The sequence below is a fragment of the Syngnathus floridae genome, chromosome 6 (assembly GCF_059516105.1).
Source record: "Syngnathus floridae isolate MCC-2025c chromosome 6, RoL_Sflo_1.0, whole genome shotgun sequence".
Lineage (NCBI taxonomy): Eukaryota > Metazoa > Chordata > Actinopteri > Syngnathiformes > Syngnathidae > Syngnathus > Syngnathus floridae.
The window spans coordinates 16,435,526-16,448,047 of record NC_142418.1 but is presented as its reverse complement, the minus strand read 5'-3'; the positions used below and the strand labels follow the sequence as shown (position 1 = coordinate 16,448,047).

Genomic DNA, 12,522 nt, shown 5'->3' with positions numbered 1-12,522 from the left:
AATCCAGTGCACCTAATATATGGACAAAGTTTTAAAATGGGCCATTCATTGAAGGTGCGCCTTATAATCCAGTGCGCCTTATAGTGCGGAAAATACGATGTATATATGAGTTGTTCACTCATAGCCTTTGGCCCAGTACTGTCCAAGTCCAAGCAGGAAATAAACAAACATGTAACAAAAGGGCACACAGCATAGCAGCAACCATTTTGCCACCAGGGATGGAGATCACAAAATAAGTGAGCCAGCAGACGGGAGCTATTGTTCTTTAGTGAACAGGGCCCTGTGAGTTTTTGCCCAGACTATTAACAAGTCTGTGATACAGGAAGGTATTAAACGGGGGAGCTCGGAGGCAGCCAGGCTGAGACCTGCCGCTCTCTGCAGCCATCTGCTTCACAGATTGCGGCACGCCATGCTGCCGCCGGACCCTCCGGCTGGGTCCAAGTGGTCCGAGGGTCAGCCGCTAGTTCTTTATCTCTTCTCTTGTTGATTAACATTGGCCAGGTATGATCATCTGGGCAAGGTAACAAACAGGAGGCGAAGAAAAGGAGCGAATGGCATGAAACGTATTCCGATGTTTGGTTTTGACAGATGAAGGATGCCCCCTGTTGACTTTGTCAAGAAAGATCGAAACCAGTGACCAGAGAGAGAGATAAGAAATCATGTAGAGGAGCTCACATTAGAAGGGAAATGGCGCTCCAAAGGCGGATCTAGCGAGAAATTCGCATTTAAAATATTCATTGGGCAGGTTGGGGAGGGAGGAAAGGTTACATCGAGTATTTGGCACCTTCACCAATCGTGAAACTCACTCTGAATTGCAAAGCGAGTGCTGTAGAATCAGACGGCCAATCAGGTGGTGGGCGCTGCTTGTCTACAGCATGTAAAACATTCTTTTCACAGAAACGATGCGAGTCCAGAGACCGTAGGGTTGCACTAAAATTACTCTAAAACTATTCAAGTAGCTATCAGGAGGACTGTGTGAAAATTAGTAACAAAAACTACATTGTGAGTTTGTGGAATTACACAACACCTAGTACATACCTGTAGGTAGCTGGACTATGCTGAAAATGAGCTAGCTAGTAGTCGTAAGTGAGTTGACACAAACATAACGCAAAACAAGACAAATTGCTAAAACCCGGTTACTTGGTTGGATCACACAAAATGATTAGTTTGTTAGTTCAAAGGACTACACAAAGTATTGATAGTTATGAGTCAAACTACAAAAAAAACGACAGTAAGTATTACAGTGTGTTAGTAGCAAATTATGCTAATGCTACATTTACTGTAGTTATTTGTTTACTTCGGAGGATTACACGACCACAATGATAGATAATAGCAAGATGACACTAAAATGACAATTGGGTCGTGAGTAGGGTCACAAAAACTACAAAGGTTAGTAGGATAATGCAAAAACCAGAGTTAATTGGTTGGTTAATGAGTAAGTAGGACTGCCTTAAAAGTTGTCAAGTTAATTTGTCAGTCAATGAGAAGGAATCCACAAAAAACAACAACAAAAACACAAATTCCGCTGAAACTATCCTTAGCGACTGAGTTGGATAAAACAAAAGCGACTTGAATTGTATTTCCTTGAAATAAATGAAATAAACTCGCCACTGGGGCACTCACACATAGTACACACACGCACAGGCTCTGGGGGGAAAAGGACCACCCCCCGGGCACAGTTGTGGCGGAGTGAGTAATGAGGCGGGCTGTTTCCAGCACGGCTGATGGAGGCGCCCATTAACAGGCACGCTTCAGGGTATCTCTCGGCTACCCAATGGAAATGAGATCTGAAAGAAGCATGTAGAATGTGTTGTCACATCCAAGTGACACTTATTAGCTTTATTTCCTCCTCATTGTTACTGGCGTACCACCTCTGGGTAAATCCACTATCGGGCCACATCTTTGTTGTTTGACGCCTTCGTAGTTATTAGGAGCTGATTCCCGGAAAGATCTATAACGCTATTGAGCAGAAATAAGTTCGCAACTCAATACAGTGGTATGTTGACTTGTGAGTTATTACTATCGAGCTCCACTCGAGTGAACAGAAATGAGAGATTGGAGATACTGTGTAACGTTCTCACATGTGGGCGAGGAGAACCACAGTTGCCATTTATTTGAATGGTCTGACACAAATTGAAAATCTGCTGTAGGCCACAACTCACATCCAGACACTCCCACACAGACAAACCGGGACTTTAGCTCACTCGGCCACGTCATTACGCGATATAATCCTGATTTGTCATGTTTTATACAAAACAGTTTTCTATATTTCAAAAACAACTTGTGTCTTAGGGGACTCAAAGAGGTTCAAAGTCGATGAAGACGGATCCAACCGTCCGTCCGCTTGTATTTGAATTTCTTTGAATGTCTTTTAAAGCCACGCTTTTCCGATCAATGTGGCATCAAACCGCTATAACTTGGATGTTGCATCCTCTTCAAGTCTATGTGAGAGGATATTAGCGTCCGCACGACGACCATCGCAGCACAATTATGTTTCCATCCAGCCGACAGTGTTGAGCCCGTATCGTATTTTAGCGGCGCGTCGGCCGTATGGACGGCTTTGGGAAGGGTGAGTGGCACCTCATTTCACACAGCCTAATGGCTTGACACCGAGAGCACAGTGAGGAGCTTCCCTTCATTTTTGCGCTCCAACTTTTATGAGACGCCAGGATTAGGGCTTGATTGAAAGTCACCGTGAGCTGACTCCTCCAGCGCAGAAGCTTTTTCGACTTGACGGCTTCATTTTATTAATGACACGCACGCGTAGATAGACAGCAGTCAACTCGCCTCTCGGGGAGGTTGGCGTGAATTTGACCGCAAAGATGAAGCTGAATTGATACACAGTGTGGACCAAATATTTATGCGAGTAGGATTGAATGGAATGAAGGCTTAGGATCACACAATTGCTTCTTGATACTGGGGATAATGTAATGCTGACACGCCCAAAAATTGGTCATATTCATATTGTAAAAACTATTCTTGCAAAGTTGCACGTCTCGCCAATGAATGAAATATGTACCAACATTAATTTTATACTGCGAAAACAATCTATGACTAAATTATTAATCTATATTTAAATTATGTCCTTGATTATTCTTGTAAAATTTGGATTTTAATCTCAAATTTGCTATTTTTTTTTTGTTTCAAACATACGACCCATAAAAATTTAAGATAACCTTAAACCTAAAAAAAAAAAATACACTGCTTCCTTCACGCAAGGTTAAGATAACGACTATAATTCAAAATAGTTGTACTTTTCTTTCCAGGTTACCCAAAAGCTTTTTTATACTACAATGAAAGATTTCTTATCGTACCTATTTTATTTTTTTTTAACACGGCAATAAAACCAAATACTGTTGTCATCAAAGTGGTTTCGTTTGACAAGATCCTAAGAGAGTATAAAAAACATTTACTGCGAAAGAAAAACAACCTCCTCCTAATAATTTACTACACAGTGTATTCATGACACACCCACTAATCATCTCAATAGTTTTTTTTTAACGTGCAAGCATGTGAATTGAAAGACGAACCCACAAAGGAGACTAAATGTATCCCCTGCATGTGACAGACACGGCAGCCCTTCAGGCTTAGTTGTCACAAAACCGGCGACCAGTCAGAGCTCGTCAGGTCGCCGTCGTAGCATAATTGTGTTGTGACACCTTGAACCCGCCACTGGTTGTGCCGCGTGCTAATTTTCTGATAGCGCGCCGCGTGGGCTGCTGGAATCACAGCTATGATGGCTGTAATTTGTGCGACGAGGGAAAAAAAAAAAAGGGAGGGGGGGGGCATCAACAGGATAAATACAAATTAAAATTGATGCTGGTCTTTGAGTAGTTTACGTTAGGGGGGTGGGGGGTGGAGAGAGCTTGCTATTTGGTCCCTCCATTACATGGCAGGGCCCCGGAGGCAAAGATGTGCTGCAGCATGTGATCACAGGCTTGATAATAAAGCTTAGAAAGCACCTGCTTTCATGCGTGTCGCTTTGAAAATGTTGCATGGCGACATGTCAAGGCTGTTACCCTCCACAATAAACACGCTGGAACAAGCGGAAAAAAAAAAAAAAAAGAATCTGCGATTTATCAAACAATAAGAGTGTATCTGTGTGTGTGTTACCGTCCCGCAGAGCCAAAAGGGGCGTCCTGCTGGACTCTCATCTCAGCGCGTCTCCGCCCGGCAGTTCAAGAGCTCTTCATTACAGACTCCCCGGACGTCTAAGGGAGAGAAAAGAAACAATGATGAGCACGCCGTGTACACGTAACCTTTCCGAGGCTTCGGTCGACCACGACCGAGAGCGCCGCGGGATCAAAACGGTGACGGATCAAACACGGATGTGAAAGTGGTTCACTGACAGGACACATCATTAGGTACGCGGACAAATTTGCACATGGAAGCACCCATGTGATGCCTGATTTATTTGACCAACTGATTTATTGTACAGTCGACAATGAACAAGAAGCTTTTTTTTGTTTGAAGCCGCCATTTTGGACCATTTCCAACATTTAGGGAATCCACTCAAATGAGCCTAAATTGGAAGCAGGTATTGCAGATGTGTTCATCTCCAAAGCAAAACATGGCGCTAAAAATTGATGTTGACGATTCACTACATGTAGCTGTAATTATGATTATAGCTTGCAGCGGTCCAATCTAAGCCACAAACTAGTTTTGACAATTCATCATCATTTTGTCAACTTTTTGACACTACAATTGTCAGGTACAACATGATAAAAGTAAATAATGATGATCAATATAAGTGTTTAAAATTCAAAAATATTGAAAAATATGGAAATCTGTATCGATTCGTGAAATTTGCACAATGAGCACGCTCACGCAGGTGCTGCTGTGAGCCACAGCTCACGTCCCAACACTCACCCGCAGACTCCGCAGAGACAGCCCACACAGATGTACATTCTTTGATCATTTTATGCTCGCAAATTTTATATCACATCTTTTACCCGATTACGGTTTGCTCTGGAACATAACGGCGATGAACAAGGTAGTCAATTTTACTCCAAACATTCCAAGCAGCTTCACAAATCTGCCGGAGAGCGAGTGTTTGCGCAGAGCCGAGGAATGGAGCTTGACAGGCTCATCAACTAGGCGCTTCTCGCAATCCACTGATATAATAATTATAGCGTCCCCCGTCTTTAGTGGAGGTTGATTGTTCTTGCTGTGAGCTAACACACTTAATTGTGCTATGCAAATGAGAGCAATTACAAAGCTTTTAGGTGAAGCGATGACAGCTGAGCTTGGTTTTCCACCGAGGCCTCGCCCCAAAACAGTTGTCATGGGAACTCGCCATAGAATAACACGCACACGCATTCAAACCCACACGCCGTCTAATGGATATAATCTCATGATATGGCCGCAAATTGCCTCCTCTCCAGTCGCTGGGGTTGATCCATTCTTTGATTACTGAATATATTCCAAATTCGCTTTGACTAAAAAGGAGGGTTGGGTTTGAGTCGGAGCGACAAAAAAAAAAAATTAACGAGATTGTAAAATATGCTCGCATCCGTGCAGCGAGACGATGTCAACAATCGGTCAAATGTATCAAAAAGGATTTTACATGAACCCGCCGCACGTATTTAAAAGTTTATAATTGCGAGAGTAATGCTGTGATCAAAATGGCTTCATTGTGCATGTGATATGCGGATGAAAGACTGCCACTGATCGTATCGAGAAGCGTGGAAAGACAAACTCGCTGCCAGTCGCACTTTTACAGACAATTAAATCAAGCCACCCATCTTCATTTTCCTTACAATTAAAATCAATGTTTTCGACAGACATGCAGTTTTTAATGGGAATTTTTTTTTTAATGCCAAATTACAGGCAATGAGTAGAACGCCGGCTGCGGTGTTTGCTCCACGTCATCTATACGACAATTAATCTCGCCGAGTCTTTCATGAATTAAATATGAATGAGGTGTTCTGGAGGTAAATGACAAGAGGCAGAGCGTAATTGAGGTGGCGGCAACGCGGCCTTCCCCGACTAATCTCTGACTGGGTCACGTGACTGGGGCCGCTCCCCCAATGCCGGCCGCTCTTTTTGCCACAAAAGCCGGGGCAGCTGGGAAAATTGATTTCCTCGCACGAGGTGTATTTGATAGCTTTTGAAATCAAAAATTGAAATGAACTAACCTGCGCCCCGCACGCAAAAGAGCAAATTAAACAAGCTCGGCTGCGGTTGCATTTTTTTCTCCCCTCGGAGCTCTGGAGACAAATTCTAAGATGATTCACAGACCAACAGTAAATTTGTATTAATATCATATTTATATTCATATAAATGTTTGTCATCTATAATATATATATATTGGACCTTGAAGTTATTCTATTCTTTGTAACTGTAAATATGCATTTTTCTGTGCAACATCCAGTTTCAGTATTCACTATATAAAAGATGTGTATTTATACACTTGGCCTTGTTTGAAATTAATTTGCAGATTGATTGTACGATATAGCAACATGGAATCATTTCCAAATATTTTTTTCCATGATTTGTACTAATTATGAATTTGAGCTTAAAATAATCACACGTTTGTATGCTATGATCATATATAATTGTGAATTCATTTTCATGATTTCAACCAAATATTAATATAATCAAATTTGCTTTATGATTTGAAACTAAATGATGAAGCATGTTCTGTGTATTTTTACCAACCTCAACCAGATATTATTAATCAAGCAATAGAATGTGTTTTTAAGATACGATTTGATGATCAATTATAAATATAGTATTTCCTTTTTAAAAGATTTCAACTAAATATACATATTTTTTCCTAATTTAAATTTTCGAATGAGTGATAATAAATTCAAACTAGTCATGTCTCGTTGCAGTTCCAAGCAAAATAAAATGTCACTATATCAAGACTAATATTTCCATTTAAATAAAAGTCAACTTTAAAGAAAGTATATATATATTTTTTTCATACTACGCCCACTCCGAAATGGTTAATTCCATCTTCATTACAGGAACAATGTAAAAAGCCGCGCGAACAGAGGCGCGTAGTCCTTTGTGCGAGCGAGTCAAAGTGGACCAGACGAGCCGAGGCAAACGAGCGCCGACAAAAAGGACGATGCGGCCGAGCAGATGTTGCTGCAGGTGGACGCCGAGATCAATAGGCGCCGCGGTTACCTGAGCCTCGGCAACTCGTAGCAGATGTTAAACAGACTGATGCCCCCTGGAAGGCTGATCAATGGACAGGAGGCAGATGGACCAGAACATGGGGGAGTGCTGCGAGGCGCCGCTAGTTAGAACACACAAATTGCTGGAAAAAAAAAAAAAAAAAAACACACACAATAGGAGTCACATTTGAAATGCAAGTTCAGCTTTTAGGGGGCGTATTGCAACTTGTGCCAAAAAGTCTGTCACGTTAATGACTTAAGTCTTATTTACAGGTAGCTGTGACCAGGTGAGGGGAAAAGGAGGACTCAGCACTTCCTGCCGAGCTCCAAACTTGAGCTCATTAGCAAGCAAGCAGCTCGAGGAGATGTCACACGATGCCACACGACACCAACCTTTAACGCCCATTAGGCAATTAAATACACACTCAAATGGGGGCCACTCGTTTGTTATCAATCTTCTTCTACGAGCACCGGTCAGTAAATTACGCTTGTTTGCGGTGGGGAAATAGCCTTCTGCTCTTTTATACACAATTCACTGTATGATTAGAAAACAATGTTTTGGTTTTAAATTAGAAGCACATCTAAGAATTTTGTATTTTGAGTTAACTGAAGAACAGCAAAACTCAAATTTCAATCTACCAGATGTTGGTTAAAATTATTATTATATATTTTTAAAAATGTATTTAAATTTTTTTATTTTAATAGTTTTTAACTTTTTAATAGGTTATTTTGACTGAATTGAATTAATACAACCCTAACTAGGGAACACATGTGTACTTATTGATTGATTGATTTTTAACCTCCTTTTATATTTTATAATAATAATAATAATAGAATGGGTCAAAATTGGAAAATAAATCAATGACATAAATCAATTATATTAAATAATGTTCCAGGCAAGACACCTGATGATGATTTATGTTATATATATATAAGTCTGTTTTTTAAATTGTTGTAAACTAAACATTTCTTTTTTTTTTTAAATACTTGGTTTGCATTGAAGGCTGACATTACAATTTATATTTTAATACCTATGCAGTGATAACAATACAAGCAATAATATATGTTCCCTATTTATATTTATGTCACATGAATCAAGCTATTCTGACTGTGACAAGAATGCATCGTGCGCATTAATAGCGTCTCAGACACATGAGGGACATTTCAAACGGGAAAACGTTTCCCACGCACTCCAACTCCAACAAACACGCACGCAAGGATTGTCTGACAGGGCACGTCCCCGTGGCCGCGGTTGTCCGAGGAGCAACTTGAACCGGGCGATAACCCGACAGACTTTATCTTGTCTTGGGTGAAGCCCGAAGACGACACTTCAACCGCACGCGGCGACGTACAGCCCCCGAGAGCCCTAACCTTCCCCTGGTCCCCACCGCCGTAGCCTGAAAGCTGTCAGCGGCCCTGTTGCTTATTGATGTTTCTGCATGTTTTATGTCTCGGGGAGATATGACGGCCGTGACACGGTGCTGATTTCAATCGGCCTTCGCCGAGTGACAGCTGGGGCAAGTGAGAAGAAGAAGTAGAAGAAGGGGGGAAACCAAAAAAAAAAAAAAAAAGGTTGGGATGTCATTGGCTCAGATCAGATCTGGCCTCGTTCTTCTCCTCCCTTTTAATGAAAATGTTTCATTCACGTCTCACGGCTCTCTCCCCCTGGCTGATGAATTCAAGGAGAGGAAATAAAAGGAGAAACGAATAGCGGCGGAGAAAGAAATTCGGCTTTTGTCCGATTGGGCCGGGGCGAGAAGAGACGATGACCTCCGGAGCCAAAGGTTCTGACACCGCATCAATCCCTTTAGGGGGCGAGGCCTGCCGGACCGGCGCTGGCTGGAGATTACTTGAGCACATCTGAGGGATGGCTCGCTCTATCTATTTCACACGTTCTATGCAGAGTTGTATGCTTTGGATCCTGAGCTGCCCGCTAAATTAGGTCTGAGATCATTCTGCGGAATGAAGGGGAGCCATCCAAGGCAATTCAATCCCACAAGCATTGACAGAGAGCTTACTGAATCCCAGGAAAAAAAAAGAAGAAGAAGGGGGACGTGCATCTATTCCCTCTTTCTCTTTATGATAGTGATGAGAGGAATGTAGCCCGGGTAATCCCAATAAGGCTCTTAACTTGCAAATTCAAGTATAGGCACATATGTACCGGTAAGACGCTCCCACGCTGCTTTTTCCACAAGCATATATCGTCGGAAATTCTAACTGAGTTTAACTCTTGGTTTAAAAAAAAAAAAAATAATAATCATAACTATAGTTAGCATATCGCCCCCCCAAAACATCTCAATGCTAACTTAAAAATAAAAAAAAATGCGTATTTAGTTGACAAAGGAACAAAACTGCGTCATAAATCACGTCACAAATTTAGCCACAACATTATGATGAATTGCTCAGTAAGTTATGAGCGCTAACAAGCTGTAGCAAATATTCAGATGGGGATGAAACAGTTTAACTAAGATTCAATTTCAATTACAGTATATTGTAATTAATATCAATACCGCATTCAACACCTCTGAGCGCATCATTAGCGATAGCATTGGCAGCTAACGGGAAGATGCTAGGTGGTAATGATTTGCTTCAATCTTGCTCATAACTCATTATCGTGATGTGTATTTTTTTTAATATAATTATCAAACTACCTTGATTACTTGATTTTTTTTCTTCTTCTTCAGTCAGTCATATTTATTTTTTCCTGGTGTCATCTCTCCTTGGACAAGTTAAGTCTTTTCAAAGTTTTTGTTCACTTCAATCAGATAAAACAGTTCATTTGCTGCACTGTCAAATTAATAGCACAAATAGTTCCTTTGCTTTGAGCGCAGTCATATTTTTTTTTCCCTCTGTAGAAACACAATTACTCCGAGGAGGAGGGGGGGGGGACATAATGAGATTCAAAACAAAGACCAAATTAGCTGTCATTAAATTATTTCAATTTCCTTTCCCCCGCTAATAGAAGATTGTGACAGGTGTCATAGTCGGGCGTCACGTTGGCCCGGCAACATGCTAGAATGGATAATTGATCCATCAAAACGCATCTAGCTTGGGCAATAACTGGCTCCAGACGGAACGCGCATAGAAAATCGAATTTAAAGCCTGGCGTTGACGGCTCCGCCGCGCCTGCGCTCAGTCGATCAAGTATGTATTCCCCTTCTGACAACTCTGTTCACATGCTGTTAAATAATTTAAAGCGCTGGCTGGTCCCCAACCACCAGTCACGGTCCGCGGGACATTTCGTACTGGCTCGCACGATAAGATGAAATATTATTTAGTTGGTTTCACTTTGAAGCTGCATTTCAGACACAATTTCAGCCGTTATATCAGAAAAGCAGGACAGGCACAACAAGATAGGAACCGGCTCATTTTCATTTACAAAGTCTTGAAAGGCAACGTGCCACCGTACATCAGCACTTTATTAAATCTGTCTCATAATACCCACTCAACCCTTCCAAGTGACTGTTGACTGCTTTACAAAAGTTCCATCTTCCCCGGAATACAGTAGACACTCAAACGCAACAATGCTTCCAGAACTATTTAATGCAGCTGAAGCGTGAACGTTTGCTCAGTTATTTTGTTTCGGTCCTCTCAACATGATGCCTTGAACTCAAGTTACTTGAGATTCAAATCAAGGTCTGAATACTGAAAATCAGAGTAATGGCTATCTTTTAGAACTGATTCGCATTTCTGTGCTGGTCTGTCAAAATATTGCAAAAAAAAAAAAAAAGTTGGCGACCACTGAGCTAAAAGAAGGAACATGAAAGAGAAAAAGCATTCTCCGAGGAGCTGTCATAGAGAAAGCAAGATGCCACAGGAGGGGAGGGGGGGAGCGTCTGTTGGAGGAATGCCTTCAGTAGCTCAGCTTTTCACATTTTAATTTGAGGTCTGCGACGGTAGAGCCCGAGCGAGCGGGTCCTGGGAGTCGGGCCTGGTGCTCTGACCCCTGAACATAGACTGTCAGCCCGGCTCGGCGGAGGATCACCGGGGGCCGCCGGGCCGGGGCGCTTTGAAAGCCGCCGCCAATTCAGCCCTAAGACGCGGCTGAATGGCCGCCGCTGTCGCAGACGCCGCCACCAGTGAAAAAACAGGTTGCGCCAGGAAGAGAATTTGCTTTCAAAATGTGTTTGTCCTCTGACCTCGCGTCCAACCTCGTGGCCCCGCCGCTTTTGAAGCCCGGAGTATGTTGTTTTTTTTGCATAAGGGGGGCACTGAAAGGAGTGCCCCTGTCAGTATAAATATATTAATAATCTGACAGCTTCATCTGCTTTTGAGGGCCCGGCTTGACAGGCTCACAAAAGGCCGGGCGCTGTCTACACGTCCGCGTCTTCCTGTCTGAACAAGACGCACACACTGAGTTGATTAAGACATCACACTCCTGCCAGCCATTGATTTTTACAGCCGTCTCTGTCACTTACTGTACCAGGGCCCCCCCGGCGGCGGCGTCCAAATCGACCGCGACAGCCTCGTGTGAGGCGTAGAAAATGTTTGAGAGGAATGCTCAGTTCAAGTAAATGCGCTTTTTATTCCGCCGTGTGTCTTTTAATCTCCTATATGCTCGCCCAGTTGTGGGATCAAACGTGGATACGCGACAGAAATTGATTCTATTTGATTTGGTTTCGGTAAAGACAAAGAATGGAGCCCCTCCTTTTTTTTTTTAACGTCAGTTATTATTTGGGTTGGGGGATAATATATATCAACAACCGGATCAAATTGAAACAGTTTCCATTCTTTTAAATCAAAGTCAGAAAAAAGGCCCGATTTTTGGACGATTCGAAAGATTATCCAGCTGTGGCTGAAAAATGGTAAAACTTTGAAAAACTATTCTAAAATAGTATGGAGTGTTTGTATAAACTGCTACAAAAATCACTCAACCACAATAAAATAACGAGGAGAAGAAGTCGATTCTTCTTCTTGGTATTGTCCGGCCATCTGGATGCCCTGTGGCACAATACTGCCTCTCACAGGTCAATCTCGGTACTATGCCAAATCTGGCTATATGTGGTGTCATTAGCCATCTTCAGTACACTGATGAATTTATTTCATCATCATGTGGGTTCTCACATCTTAATAATCGATAAAAAATCTCGACGTGTGGATTCGATTGGAAGTTTTGATTCGAGCCAGTACGAGTTGAACAAAGGAGGAAGGGAGCGAGTGCATTTGTGCATGTGGAAAAGAGCCCCGCCTCTCAGACGGCGTGGAGAGACAGAGGGAGAGCAGGGGTCAGAGGGAGCACAGGTAATTGAGGTGTCCCCGCCCCTTCCCTCTCCTCTCCCCCTTTTTTTTTTCCGGGGCTTCTCACCCCATCCTTTCACCCCGCCACCCTCTATCGGCACAGCGGGCACAATTACGCTTCCCATCACCCCACCAGCTGGCCCCCGTGATCCTGCACTTC

General features: G+C 42.5%; 1 protein-coding gene across 30 annotated transcripts in view; it reads right to left on the bottom strand.

Annotated features, from left to right (window-relative positions):
- The window catches only part of mctp2a (multiple C2 domains, transmembrane 2a), a 160,844-nt gene that overhangs the window by 20,523 nt on the left and 127,799 nt on the right, over positions 1–12,522 (bottom strand). For 27 of the 30 annotated variants that reach the window (XR_015858890.1, XR_015858865.1, XR_015858881.1 and 24 more), the window contains 2 exons: positions 7,135–7,267; positions 4,114–4,211 (listed from right to left, as the gene is read on the bottom strand). The gene's annotated coding sequence lies outside the window, so the exon portion shown is untranslated. The remainder of the gene's footprint in view (positions 1–4,113; positions 4,212–7,134; positions 7,268–12,522) is intronic. The other 3 variants (XR_015858872.1, XR_015858882.1, XR_015858886.1) reach the window with 1 other exon arrangement.